Source organism: Rutidosis leptorrhynchoides, chromosome 6 (genome assembly GCF_046630445.1).
Source record: "Rutidosis leptorrhynchoides isolate AG116_Rl617_1_P2 chromosome 6, CSIRO_AGI_Rlap_v1, whole genome shotgun sequence".
In the NCBI taxonomy this organism is placed as follows: domain Eukaryota; kingdom Viridiplantae; phylum Streptophyta; class Magnoliopsida; order Asterales; family Asteraceae; genus Rutidosis; species Rutidosis leptorrhynchoides.
In genome coordinates this window covers 329180893-329196504 of record NC_092338.1, presented here as the reverse complement: position 1 = coordinate 329196504, position 15612 = coordinate 329180893, and the positions used below count along the sequence as shown (strand labels likewise).

Genomic DNA, 15612 nt, shown 5'->3' with positions numbered 1-15612 from the left:
GTGATTAACTTCGTTGTCGACTTCCATCGGACCATGTATGTAATGTTTAACTCTGTGACCATTAACTTTAAATTCAATCCCATTTGAATTTATCAATTCTATCGTTCCGTATGGGAAAACTCTTTTGACTATGAATGGTCCAGACCATCTTGATTTCAATTTTCCAGGAAATAGCTTGAATCGTGAATTGAAAAGAAGAACTCTGTCTCCTTCTTTAAATTCTTTTGAACTTCTGATTCTTTTATCATGCCATTTCTTCGTTCTTTCTTTATAGATTAACGAATTTTCGTATGCTTCATGTCTTAATTCTTCTAATTCGTTTAGTTGACTTAATCGTAGACGTCCGGCTTCATGTAAATCAAGATTACATGTCTTCAAAGCCCAAAATGCTTTGTGTTCAATTTCTACTGGAAGATGACATGCTTTTCCATAAACAAGTCTAAAAGGTGTGGTTCCAATTGGAGTTTTGTAGGCTGTTCTAAAAGCCCAGAGTGCATCCTCCAATTTAATGGACCATTCCTTCGAATTTGATCCTACGGTTTTCTCTAGAATACGTTTTAAAGCTCGGTTGGTATTTTCAACTTGTCCACTTGTTTGTGGATGATATGCGGTGGAGATTTTATGAGTTACTCCATATCTTTTAAGAACTTTCTCAAGTTGATTATTACAGAAATGAGTACCCCGATCACTTATTAAAGCTTTCGGTGTTCCAAACCTTGCAAAAAGACGTTTTAAAAAGTTGACTACAACTCGTGCATCGTTAGTTGGGAGAGCTTGTGCTTCCGCCCATTTAGATACATAATCAATGGCTACGAGTATATATAGATTATTATGAGATTTTGGAAATGGACCCATAAAGTCAATACCCCAAATGTCAAATACTTCACATACTTGGATGACATTTTGTGGCATTTCATCACGTTGACTTATTTTTCCGGCCCTTTGACATGCATCACAGGATTTGCAAAGAAGGTGTGCGTCTTTGTAAATTGTAGGCCAATAGAATCCAGCTTCATAAACTTTTCTTGCTGTTAGTTGAGGCCCATAATGCCCTCCTGTTGGTCCTGTGTGACAATGGTTTAAAATTTTACTAGCTTCATCTCCAAATACACATCGGCGTATTATTCCATCGGGACAACTTTTAAACAGATGTGGATCTTCCCAGAAATAGTGTTTTATATCACTGAAGAATTTCTTTCGTCTTTGGTACGATAATCCTTTTTCAAGGAATCCACAAACTAAGTAGTTTGCATAGTCTGCAAACCATGGGATTTCTTTATAATCTATCTTCAATAGATATTCATCAGGAAAGTTGTCTTGTATGGCCGATTCATTCAGAACTTCTAATTCGGGATTTTCAAGACGAGAAAGATGATCAGCGGCGAGATTTTCTGCTCCTCTTTTATCTCGGATTTCAATATCAAACTCTTGTAAGAGTAAGATCCAACGGATTAATCTTGGTTTAGCATCTTGTTTTGAAAATAGGTATCTAAGAGCAGAATGGTCGGTATAGACCACCGTTTTTGCTAGAACGAGATATGATCGAAATTTGTCAAAAGCAAAGACAATAGCAAGGAGTTCTTTTTCAGTAGTTGTATAGTTCGTTTGTGCTCCTTGTAATGTCTTACTAGCATAATATATAGGTTGAAATCGTTTTTCAATCCTTTGTCCTAAAACGGCTCCCATTGCAAAATCACTTGCATCGCACATTAGTTCAAATGGTAGATTCCAATTTGGTGTTATCATGATCGGCGCATTAGTGAGTTTTTCTTTAAGAATATTAAAAGATTTGATACACTCATCTGAAAAGATGAATGGCGCATCCTTTTCTAGGAGTTTATTCATAGGAGTGGCAATTTTAGAAAAATCTTTTATGAAACGTCGGTAAAAACCGGCATGCCCTAGAAAACTCCTAACTCCTCTAACATTTGTGGGATGTGGAAGTTTAGCAATTACATCTACTTTAGCTCTATCCACTTCAATTCCTTCTTTTGAAATTTTATGTCCAAGAACGATGCCTTCTTTAACCATGAAATGGCATTTCTCCCAATTAAGTACTAGATTTGATTTTTCGCATCTAATTAGCATTCGTTCCAGATTAACTAGACATGATTTAAATGTATCACCGAAGACTGAAAAGTCATCCATGAAAACTTCCATGCATTCTTCTATCATGTCATGAAAAATCGCCATCATACACCTTTGAAAGGTTGCAGGGGCGTTGCAAAGTCCAAATGGCATGCGTTTGTAAGCAAAAGTACCATAAGGGCACGTGAATGTGGTTTTCTCTTGGTCTTCGGGTGCTATTGGAATTTGAAAATATCCGGAAAATCCATCTAGAAAACAATAGTAACTATTTCCGGCTAATCTTTCCAACATTTGATCTATGAAAGGTAAGGGAAAGTGATCTTTTCTGGTGGCGTCATTTAATTTTCTATAATCAATACATACACGCCATCCTGTTACAGTCCTAGTAGGAATAAGCTCATTTTTCTCATTTGTAATGACAGTCATGCCACCCTTCTTAGGCACGCATTGAACTGGGCTTACCCATGGACTATCAGAAATTGGATATATCAAACCTGCATCTAGCAGTTTAATAATTTCCTTTTTAACAACATCTTGCATATTAGGATTTAGTCTTCGTTGGCGTTGCACATACGTTTTATGACCTTCTTCCATAAGGATTTTATGTGTGCAATACGAAGGACTTATTCCTTTAATATCATGAATCTTCCATGCAATGGCTGGTTTATGAGCTTTCAACACAGAAATGAGTTGTGATTTCTCATTTTCAGTAAGAGAAGACGATATTATTACAGGTAATTCAGATTCACCATGTAAATAAGCGTATTCCAAATGGTTTGGAAGTGGCTTTAACTCTAATTTCGGAGGTTCTTCTATCGATGATTTATATCGATATCTGTCTTCTTCTTTTAGCATTTGAATTTCTTCTGTTGTTGGTTCATATCCATTAGCTATAAGTGTAGCTAACATTTCAGCTTCATCAATTGGTTCATTACCTTCTCCTAAAGAACATTCTCCTGTTCCTTGTAATTCTGGAAATTCTTCTAATAATTCTGCATGTGCATCTATAGTTTGAATATAATAACATGTATCATCTGCAGATTGTGGTTGTTGAATTGCTCTATCAACTGAAAAGGTAACACTCTCGTCCTCTATACTTAGGGTCAGTTTTTTACCGAACACGTCTATCATTGCTTTAGCCGTGTTTAAGAATGGTCTTCCTAATATGAGAGGAACTTGAGAATCTTCTTCCATGTCCAAAACAACAAAATCTACTGGAAATACTAAAGTACCAACTTTAACTAGCATGTTCTCCATTATCCCTCTAGGATATTTTATTGATCTATCGGCTAGTTGTATGCTTATTCTGGTTGGTTTCAATTCTCCAAGGTCTAGTTTAGTGTATAGTGAATACGGCATTAGATTTATACTAGCACCTAAGTCTGCCAATGCTTCTATTGAACTAAGACTACCCAGAAAACATGGAATTGTGAAACTTCCTGGATCAGATAGTTTTTCTGGTATCTTATTCAACAGCACTGCTGAACAATTAGCATTCATAGTAACAGCCGAGAGTTCTTCCATTTTCTTTCTATTTGAGATTAGATCTTTCAAGAATTTAGCATATCTTGGCATTCCTGAAATCACATCAATGAAAGGAAGATTTACATTTATCTGTTTAAACATATCCAAGAATTTGGATTGCTCGGCTTCAAGTTTTTCTTTCTTCATTTTACTCGGGTAAGGAAGTGGTGGTTGGTATGGTTTAACATAAGGTTTATCCTTAACTGTGTTATCTTCATTAACCTTTTCAACTACCGGTTCTTTTTCCTTATCTTGATCAGGTTGTGGTTCTTGTGGAGTAGGAATAGTTTCATCAGAAGTTACAGGTATTTCAGGGGGTTTAAGTGTTGTACCACTTCTTGTGGTAATAGCTTTAGCTGTTTCATTTCGGGGGTTAGCATTTGTATCGCTAGGTAGACTTCCCGGTTTTCTTTCACCTATTAACCTTGCTAGGTTACTCACTTCTTGTTCCAGATTTTGAATAGAAGCTTGTTGATTTCTAAATGCTTGAGCATTTTGTTCATTTGTTTGTTTTTGAGATGTGAAAAACTGCGTTTGAGTTTCAACTAGCTTCGTCATCATATCTTCTAAATTCGGCTTTTTATCATCGGTTTGTTGTGGTGGTTTGTTTTGAAAATTCGGTCTTTGCTGATTATAAGTATTATTGGATACTTGTTGATTGCTAGGACCTTGTTGGTTGTTGTATGGAATATTTCGGTTATAATTCTGGTTTTGATTGTAAATCGGTCTTGGCGGTTGATAATTATTCTGATAATTATTTCCAGGCCTTTGGTTTATGTATGAAATATTCTCTCTTTGTTCCATTGTTAATTCAATACTGAGACAATCTTTTGTCAAATGTGGTCCTCCACACTGCTCACAACTAATTCGTATTGAGTGAATATCCTTAGTCATCTTTTCCATTCGTCTCTCGAAAGCATCTATCTTTGCCGAAATGGAATCTAAGTCATGGCTAGAATCGGCTCTAGCTGCTTTAGATGATCTAATGACATCTTTTTCTTGGTGCCACTCATGTGAGTGGGAAGCAGTGTTATCAATAATTTTGTAAGCATCAGTTTCAGTTTTCTTCATAATAGAACCACCAGCTGCTATATCTATGTCTTTTCTTGTAGTGATGTCGCATCCTCGGTAGAATATTTGTACTATTTGACAGGTGTCTAAACCATGTTGCGGACATCCTCTTAATAACTTTCCATATCTTGTCCACGCCTCATATAGAGTTTCATTTGGTTTCTGTGTGAACGTAACAATTTCTGCTTGAAGTCTTACGGCTTTAGATGCAGGAAAGAATTGTTTAAGAAATTTGTCAATTAAAATGTCCCATGTATCGATCGCCCCTTCAGGTAACGATTCCAACCAATCTTTGGCTTCTCCCTTTAAAGTCCAGGGAAATAACATGAGATATATCTGTTCATCCTCCACTTCTCGGATTTTAAATAGTGTGCAGATCCTATTAAAGGTACGTAGATGTTCATTTGGATCTTCCTTCGGCGCACCACTAAATTGGCATTGATTAGTCACCATGTGTAGAATTTGTCCTTTGATTTCATAATCTGGCGCATTAATGTCTGGATGAGTAATTGCGTGACCTTGGCCAGTGCGTTTAGCTCTCATTCGGTCTTCCATACTTAAAGGTTCCAGATTCTCCATAATTGAATTTGTTGAATCGGTATCACTAGATGATTCTGATTTAATGGTTCGTTCCTCAACAATCTCTGTTTGAATGATTGGTGGTTCCGGAGGAAAGTTTAATGGTTCAGGATCTATGAACCGTTCCTGAATATTCTCTGGATTCTCAATTGTGAGGTTGGGTTCAAAAAATGGATTATCGGAAATTTGAACTGAAGTACTTGGTCTACTGGATGACGATTCTAAAGAAAAATCAACGGCGGTTATATTTGCTAAATGATGTCTTGATCTAGTTACAGGTGGTGAACGTACAAAAGGTGATGAACGTCTTGCTCGGTGCATTCACTGAATATCCTATTAGTTTTAAAAAGGAAAGAAAAATTATAATAAGTTATCCAATCAATAGACTTTTCTGATTTTGCCCACGTTTCGAATAGCCAAAAGATGCAGCAGAGGGGCAGGATTCGTTTGGTCTCAATATAATTGAGGACTGTTTGGCTCCAATAACCCGGTCTACGTACAAATCCAACTATTACTACGAACCAGAAAATTTTGATGTCTATCAATTTAACCACTTAAAATAAATTTTCGTAATTTTAAGAAATTTAGATAAGAAGTAGAAAAAATTCTAAGTCCTAAAAACTAGAATGGCGAGAAATAAGAGAGAAAAAGAGTTCGTCGCAAAAGGTTGAAAAAGAAAAAATGGTTGAAAAATAAAAGGTGACGGAAAAATAAAAGAAACTTATAAAAACTTAAAAAATACTTTACTAACCTAACCTTATTACTACAACTAACTTAAAATTATAATCGCAAATTGAGATTACTAATTGAAATGATAATTGATACATAGTAAAAGGTCTAAAAATATTAAAGCTTACAAGAAAAACTAAATCTCAAATGGAAATAACTTAAAAAGAAACTAAAACTTAAAAAGGCGTCGCAAAATTCTAAAGCACCTAAATCTTAGTCTAAAGAAAAAGCACTTAAGGAATTCTACGGCAAAGCCTAAAAATCTAGGAGTAAAAATAACTATAGCAAAAACTAAGTTTAAAATTAAATATGAGCTAAAAAAATACAAATATTACGCTACAATGATTAAAAAGGGACAAAATATAAAAATATACAAAAAGTTGTAAAAAGTATAATTTTTATAAAAATATTATTTTTATATTTTATAATAAAAGTATTAAGTTTATAATAAATAAAACTAGTTTAAAAGTAATATAAATAAAATAAACTAAAAACTTAATTATAATAATAATAATAAGATTAGGGTTTAATTAATAATAATAAAATAATATCCGTAATAAATGCGTGATTAGGGTTTGGTTGTGGCCTGGTCAGACCCCTCATGCGAGTCGCATGATTTAAGGGGGTGGGTCATGCGAGTCGCATGGCTGAACTGGACTGGTTCAATTGACAGGTTCAATTTGACAGTTCACGTGATTTTTATTTTATATTTTCAGTTTTATAATATAAGATATAAATATATAATTTAACTAAAAACTTAATAAAATACTAAAATAAAATACAAATACTTTAATATTTTGTAAATAATAAAGAAAAACTTAAAATACACTTTAAAATATATTTTTTTTTCGATTTTAAAAGTTTTTTTTTTATATATTTTTTTAATTTTTAAACAAAAATATAAATTTTACAAAAACTAATTATAACTTAAAAATTAAAAATATGGCGTTTCGCTTCGGCGAATTTCCCCGGCAGCGGCGCCAAAAATACTTGATGTCAAAGCAGAGGGGTATAAAATACTATTAAATACGATACAATTTTACACAAGATATTTATTTATTTATAGAATGGATATACTTAAACCTTGCTACAACACTTATAGGCAGTGTACCTAATCGTTCAGTAGTGTAGTTTTTAGTAAGTCCGGTTCGTTCTACAGGGAAATCTTTAAACAAAGCTCAACGCTATATTAGTTTACTTTTATAAAAATACAAATATATATATAAGTAATATTATTATTATAAAGGGGGGTTTTTACCGTTTAATGACCGGTTTGTCGATTTTAAGACTTTAGTCGCAGTTAAAACCTAATGTAAAATATAAAATAAATACAAGACTTAAATTAAAGCGTAAAGTAAATAACGATAATGAAATTGAAAATAATAAAAGTGCGATAAAATAAACTTGCGATAATTAAAAGTACGATAATTAAAAGTGCGATTAAATAATAATAAATAAAAGTGCGATAATTAGAAGTGCAATTAAATATAAAATAAAGGAAATTAAATATGAAATAAAAGAATTATGCTTATTTAAACTTCCGTAATCATGATGTTTGATGTGTTGATTTTAGTTTTATTCCCATGGGTTAATTGTCCTTTGTCCTGAATTATTCAATATGTCCGTCTGGTTTTTGTCCATAACAGTCCATCAGTCATAAATATAAAGTGCGAGTGTCCTCATCAAATTATTATTATACCCGAAGTTAAATATTCCAACTAATTGGGGATTCGAATTGTAACAAGGTTTTAATACTTTGTTTAATGAATACACCAGGTTATCGACTGCGTGTAAACCAAGGTTTTACTACTTTGTTAACAATTACACCAATTACCCTTGAATGTAATTTCACCCCTGTTTTAATTATTCTAGTGGCTATTAATCCATTCCCGTGTCCGGTTAAATGAACGATTATTCGTACATATAAATACCCCGCCCATCGTGTCCGATCGAGTGTATATGGTAATTTATAGGGACGCCCAATTGTAAATCTTTATATTAACATTAACAAACTTTCATTTAGTTAAACAAATATAAAGCCCATTAATAGCCCATAGTCTAGTTTCCACAAGTGTCGTTCTTTTGTCCAAACCCCAATTATGGTACAAAGCCCAATTACCCAATTTTAGTAATTAGCCCAACATCATGATTACTTCGTTTTAAATAAGCATAATAATAACTTAGCTACGAGACATTAATATAAAAAGGTTGAACATAACTTACAATGATTAAAAATAGCGTAGCGTTACACGGACAGAATTTCGACTTACACCCTTACAACATTCGCTAACATACCCTTATTATTAGGATTTAAAATTAAAATTAAAATTAAAATATAAATTATATATATATATTACGTATATATTGAGAGAGAGATAGAAATTATATGTTTAAAACTCGGCAGAAAACTGGCTTTATATAGGACCTGACCAACATTTTCACTCCATGCGACTCGCATGGATTTTGTGCTTCTGGCCATGCGAGTCGCATGGCCACCCTGGATCCAGCCAAATTGCTTTGTTTTCTTCTTGCCGACGTAATATAATAATAATATATAATATAATATATAATTATATATAATTATATATATATTATATTATATTCTTGTGCATAGTAGACTAGATATTTTTGGTCCGTTGCGTCGGGCGTTTCTTCTTGGCTCAGGTCCCGGTTCCGGATTTTCGGACGTCTTCGCGTATTATTTTATATCGTGTACTTTGCGTCTTGTAACTTGTACTCTTGTCATTTTGAGACGTTCCTCATCAATATTTTGAACCTTTTTAATTGTATCTTGTACTTTTTAGCTCTTTGGACCTTTTTGTCTTCAATTTTTCGAATCTGCTTTTTATCTTCTCTTTTTAAAATTTAAACGAATATCGCTTGTAAATCGAACAATACCAACTAAAATCTTGTCTTTCTTGAGGAATAATGCTATGAAATATATGTTCGTTTTTAGCATTATCAGCTACCCTACAAGCTGATGTTAGGGCCACTGTTGATCAAATGGCCATGGGTGTTACAAGGAATGAAGTCATAACTTCAAACCTATGTCTCAGGCAATATGGTGTAGATCCTGGTGCCCATCTATCTCCTGCTGATGCTGACTGGAACAACTTTGCCTATTCAGTTCCTGATTCAGATAGTGACCTTGATGCACAGGTCTCCCCTGCTCATCCTTCTGCCCCTGCTGATGACAAAAAGGGGGAGAAAAAGTCTAAAAAGAGAAAATAATCTGAGGGGGAGCATGAGCATGAAAAGGCTCCAAAACAGCAAAGGAGGGATAGTGATGATGGTGGTGATGGTACTGGTCAAGGTTCTGGCACTAAACCCAGTAACGGTCATACTGAAGCAGGTGTCCAGGCAGCTGGTGAATCTCAACCCAGTGTGTCTGCCACATCTGTAAATGATATTGGTTCTGGAAGTAAGTCCAGTGATGTGTCTGAACTGGCTTTAGCTGAATCTTTTGTAGTCTCTCAAACTATTGAACGAAAAATGAAAAGAAAACTAGAGAGGCATCAGAAGAGACAGCAAGAACTAGATGTTGCTTTCAATGCTAAATTTGAGGCATATGCTGCTCTGAAACGACATAAAATTGAGCATGTATGATCCCTCGATCCTGAAAAGCGTGAAATTCATGATGAACTTTTCAGCATTGCTGAACACAAAAGGGCTGCCTTGAAAAGAAATGCTAAGTTCATGGTGAAATATGATAGAAAGAAAGCAAATTTGTATGCTGAGCGAGCAGACAGAATTAAGAAGATGACTCCGGAAGAGATGAAAGATTACTTAGCTTCTACTGGGTCAGGAGGGGGTTAGAGCTGATGTTTTCATGAGATGGCTAGATGCAATGTTAGAAACCATACAATCCTCTCGACCAGCATCTTCTGCTCAGCCAGCTGTACATCAACAGCCAGCAGACATCATCAATCTTGATGAGGATGAATCAGCTGAGGGGGAGCACTTAGAAATTGTTCCCTACCTGCCTCTACAAGAACCAGTACAACACAAGAACCATCAGCTGAACCCATGCCAATCGATAAACAAAGGGTAAAATCTGCTCCTAAGGACAACCAGCTCCTAAGGAAAGGACCTTTATTTGAGGCAGCTGATGAAGATACTGTAGTAGTTATGCCAGCTAATACTAATCAGTCAGCTGGTATCGAAGACACATCAAGGAGTGATGTGATTGAAAACCCAGCCAGAAGTGTGCGGCTGGGTGTAACAAGTGATGAAGACCCAGCCAAGGTGGCTGAGCTGGGTGCTAAACAAGATGCTGATACTGTTAATTGTGACGACCCGGGAATTTCCGACTAAATTTAAACTTAATCTTTGTATGGTTACGACACGATAAGCAAAATATGTAATGTTGAAGTCTTAAAAACTTTGAACTGTGTTCATGTATACATCTGACCTTTGACTATTCTCGACGATTCACGAACAATTGTTTAAAATAAATATGTATGTATATATATATATATATATATATATATATATATATATATATATATATATATATATATATTATAAATATAAATTTAAGTATAAATATATATTTAGAAAATGTAAGGATCTATAATAATAGTGAATAATGAAAAAATAATGTAAATTAAATGTGTAAAACAAAATACAAATAATTATAATATAAATTAAAATGAATCTATACACAAATAGATATGAATTTTCATGTATGATTATTATTAAAATGAATATTGATATGTATAAATAATAAATATTCAATAAAAGTTATTATATAATATATTAAATGATTATTAAATATTACATATGTAATAATACATATATATATATATAACACAAATATAAATATAATTGTTATTATAATAATGTTATTATTTCATCATTAATCTCTATACTAGTGTTATTAATATTATTTTAAATATATATAATCTTTAAGATACGAATTTATGTATATATAAACTGTTATAGTATTATTATTACTAATAATATTATTATTAATAATAATATTAGTGTTATTATAATTAGTATTATGATTATTATTATTACTATTAGTATGTTAATACAAATATTTATTATTATTCATAATATTAAGGGTATTATTAATATAATCATATTTATTAGAAAGATTAATTATAATTTACAAATATATATATATAAAGATATATACAGCGATACATTATACAGATATAAACAATTACATATATTACAAAATACGGAGTAGATTATATCACAATCAGGTTCTATTTTTTTCCACTTTTCTATTTCACTCGTGACTATATGTCAAGACCTCTCAAAATCATTTGATTTATACACATCAATCTATTTCATGTTCTCTGTATCTAATCATTCACGTATTACCATCGATATCACTTATAATTTTTTTTTTTTTTGGAATTAAAATGAAAAACAGGAAACCAGTAGGTTCCTCTGCTCGATGAGGATCAAAGCAATATTTTGAAATTGAATCAATTTCGAAAATCTAAAAATACAGAAAGGTTCTAAATCATGTCGTGAGTGTTTTCTCAAATTCTCAGATTCCAATTCTTTATATTGATTTCAAATTTTGGAGTCAAAGTTAGTTTTCAAAAAGTCAAAGCATTTGTTCTTGATAAAATTCGAGTTCGTTTTTACGATTTAAGTTATATTGTTAAGTTGGAAAGTTTCCAGAGGTGTTTTGCAACATAATTCATATTATAATCTCTGTCTAAAACATCTTTAATCTCGAAATCAAATATGGAGTTTATGAGGGTATTCGCGAAATAGAAGCAGGCCTTTCATTTTTTTTATACCACAATTCAGAGTTTTTCCAATTAAATCGTTTATGTTTCAAATTCATATCCTAAAACAAATTGAATTTGTTATTTGATTTTTTCCTCTGGTCGTTTGATTTTTTTGAAGAAGAAGGTGAAGATGTTTCTAATAGGAAACGGCTTATATTAATTGGGTTGGGAAATAAAACAGAAAAATAGATATGGTCGATTAGTTTGGGGTGTTGATGGATTTACGAGAGGTCGGAGGTTCGAGCCTCGTAGGAGGCACCATTTTTTTTTAAACTCTTCCCTAAGGTAGTTTCCTATTATTAATATTATTATTAATATTATTATTATTATTATTATTATTATTATTATTATTATTATTATTATAATTATTATTATTATTATTATTATTATTATTATTAATATTATTATTATTATTATTATTATTATTATTATTATTATTATTATTATTATTATTATTATTATTATTATTATTATTATTATTGTTATTGTTATTGTTATTGTTATTGTTATTAATTATTAATGCAATTATTATATAAGTATTATTGTTATTAGTATTATTATTATTAGAATTAGGATTAACAATATAAGTATTATTAAGAATCATATATATATATATATATATATATATATATATATATATATATATATATATATATATATATTGTTTATTATTATTATTATTACTACAATTGTTATTGATATCATAAAAGGATAATAACTCTATTAGGAATTGACTAAGTATAATTGTAACATGATGAACGAGATTGTGATAATAAAAGGTTATAAGTATTACGAATTAGTTACGAATATAATTAAGACTATATGTGATGATACAAAAGATTATAAAATGTTTAAGATTTAAAAACATGAATGTAAGTTAAAAGATGTATTGTGAAGATTCTTTTTATAAAAAAGATGATCAATAAAATCATGGGTTATAATCTGAACTTGATCATGGATATGGCTATGATATAAAAATAATTATGGTTATATTTTTTTTAAAATAAAGTATTTTAATTACTAGCATTATTACTATTATTATGATTAATATTATATTAAGAGTATTATGATAGCAAATAAATAAATATACTTACTACATATACAATAATTATATTAAGGTTCCATATAACTATATATTAACATTATCTAGATAAATATTTACATGTGACAAACTATTGATTTTCAAACATAATAATAAATACGTATACATACATGTATATAAATACATGGATATACATATTAATATAGCTAAATGTATAGATAATTATCATTTTAAAATATATATACAAAATAAATATATATAACATATAATTTGAGATATAATTTAAATATATGTTTTAAATGGAATTTAATATAAATTCTATATAACTACAATATATATATATATATATATATATATATATATATATATATATATATATATATTAATAAATAAAATTATGTGGTTTTCATTATATGTTTTAATATATATACAAATGATATATGTTCGTGAATCCGAGGCCAACCCTGCATTGTTCAATTTAGTCGTATGTATTTTTACTACAAAATACAGTATGATGAGTCTTCATTTGCTCCCTTTTTAAATACTTTTGCTATATATATTTTTGGGACTGAGAATACATGCGCTGCTTTTATAAATGTTTTACGAAACAGACACAAGTACTTAAAATTACATTCTATGGATGGATTATCAAACCGAATATCGCCCTTCAAGTCTGGTAACCTAAGAATTTAGGGAAATGGCCCCTGATTGACGCGAATCCTAAAGATAGATCTATGGACCTTGACAAGTCCCATTCGGGGTACGAATGCTTTAGTACTTCGAGATTATTATATAGACAAGAGGTTCTGTTTTGGGGATATTCTATGCATTAAGTTAACGTCGGTTACCAGGTGTTCAATCCATATGAATGATTTTTATCTCTATGCAGTTTGTGAAATGCCTGATACGAGAATGATGTTTATGAAAATGAAATCTTGTGGTCTATTATACTATCTGAAATGATTATTTATGATAAATTAATGAACTCACCAACCTTTTAGTTGACACTTTAAAGCATGTTTATTCTCAGGTACGAAAGAAATCTTCCGCTGTGCATTTGCTCATCTTAGAGATATTACTTGGAGTCATTCATGACATATTTAAAAAGACGTTGCATTTGAGTCATTGAGTTCATCAAGATTATTATTAAGTCAATTATAGTTAGATATATTATGAAATGGTATGTATGCCAACAACTTTCGATGTAATGAAAGATTGTCTTTTCAAAAACGAATGAAATGTTTGTAAAATGTATCATATAGAGGTCAAGTACTTTGCGATGTAATCAACTGTTGTGAATCATTTATAATCGATATGGACTTCGTCTGGATGGATTAGGACGGGTCTCTACAGTTGGTATCAGAGCAGTGGTCTTAGCGAACCAGATCTTACATTAGTATGTCTAACTGATAGTCGTTAGGATGCGTTAGTGAGTCTGGACTTCGACCGTGTCTGCATGTCAAAAGTTTTGCTTATCATTTCTAGTCGGAAATCATCTGTGTATCATCCTTAGAAAATTATCTGCTTATCATTCTTAGTCTGGACATGTCTTACTGCCTCTATTGCATAGACAGTGTATAGATAAATTCATGTCTTAGCGTATCTGTTAGTGTTACCTTTGCCTGACAGCTTCCGTAGATTCCTCCGTAACTTATGGGATTTTAGTATTATATATGCATATGTAAATTATGTATTGCAGGGTACTAATCTACATCCTATAATCTATTTCTTAACAGAAATCCTTCACCTGATCGTACGAGATGAATCCCTCCACCAGTTCGAGTCCCTCAGATTTCGATAGCTATTCCGATAGTTATTCCTACAGCTATTCCAACATGGATATTTACCTAAGCTCCGAAAGCAGTGTCACTAGAATGTATCAACCAATCAGCCATCCTCAATTCATCTAATGAGTTCGTAGTCAATTTAATCAATGGAGACGCGAAAACGGCGATCCTTTCCACCAACCGAATTGCCCTCTTGGCGAAGAACCTGAAGTACTTACCGGCGAACCTATTCGTAACACCATTTTCTCTCTCATTTCCAGAGTATCTCGCCACGACTATATCACAAGCCAGATTCAAAACCTTATTCATTCGCTCGTTCATACCGACAATCATCCCGGAGTAATAAAGTCAATGAGTTTCGTGCCCGAGTTGTAGTCTTGGAAAATATGGTGCAAAATGTACCAGCTTCAACAATCTCAACAGCATCAACTGTACCACCAGCAACAACACAAACCACAACAACATACGCCTCAAAATCACAATCGGTACCCTGAGCATAATCATCGTTCTACATGACGTTCTGCATCATTTATCTTCGTTCAACATGGCGAATATGTAATCTCTAATGTTTTAGAGATTATATATTCTTGTTCAAACGTAAATCAAATGAGTTTAATATCATATTAACTCATTAAATCCATGATTGTATCTGAAGAAAATATATATGCAAGTATATTTTCATAAAGATTGTAATTAAAAAAAATTCTTTCGTACAAACTGTTAATGGTGAAAATATTTTAACGGGTAGGTAATACCCGAGGAATATATAGATTTCACATTAATAAGTTACACTGTACATTCTTTCAAATCTGATTCAACAGTCATTTATTATCCTACTTACATTCACAGATATACGTATCCGTTCACCACAGAATAACCATATTCATCCAATTTCATATTTGGATTTTGATTTATCAGAATCCAACAAGTGGCATAATGAAGAAAACATTTGACAAAATAAAATTTTATAGAAACAAAAAAATTAACTATGAGAAATTTTGTTAAGAATCCACGCTAACTGTTCCTAGCTAATTTG

At 31.7% G+C, this 15612-nt stretch overlaps 1 pseudogene; it reads right to left on the bottom strand.

The window, feature by feature from the left end:
- Positions 1-9506: 9506 nt before the first annotated feature.
- LOC139854708 (uncharacterized) overlaps positions 9507-15612 on the bottom strand; it is a 180974-nt pseudogene continuing 174868 nt past the window's right edge.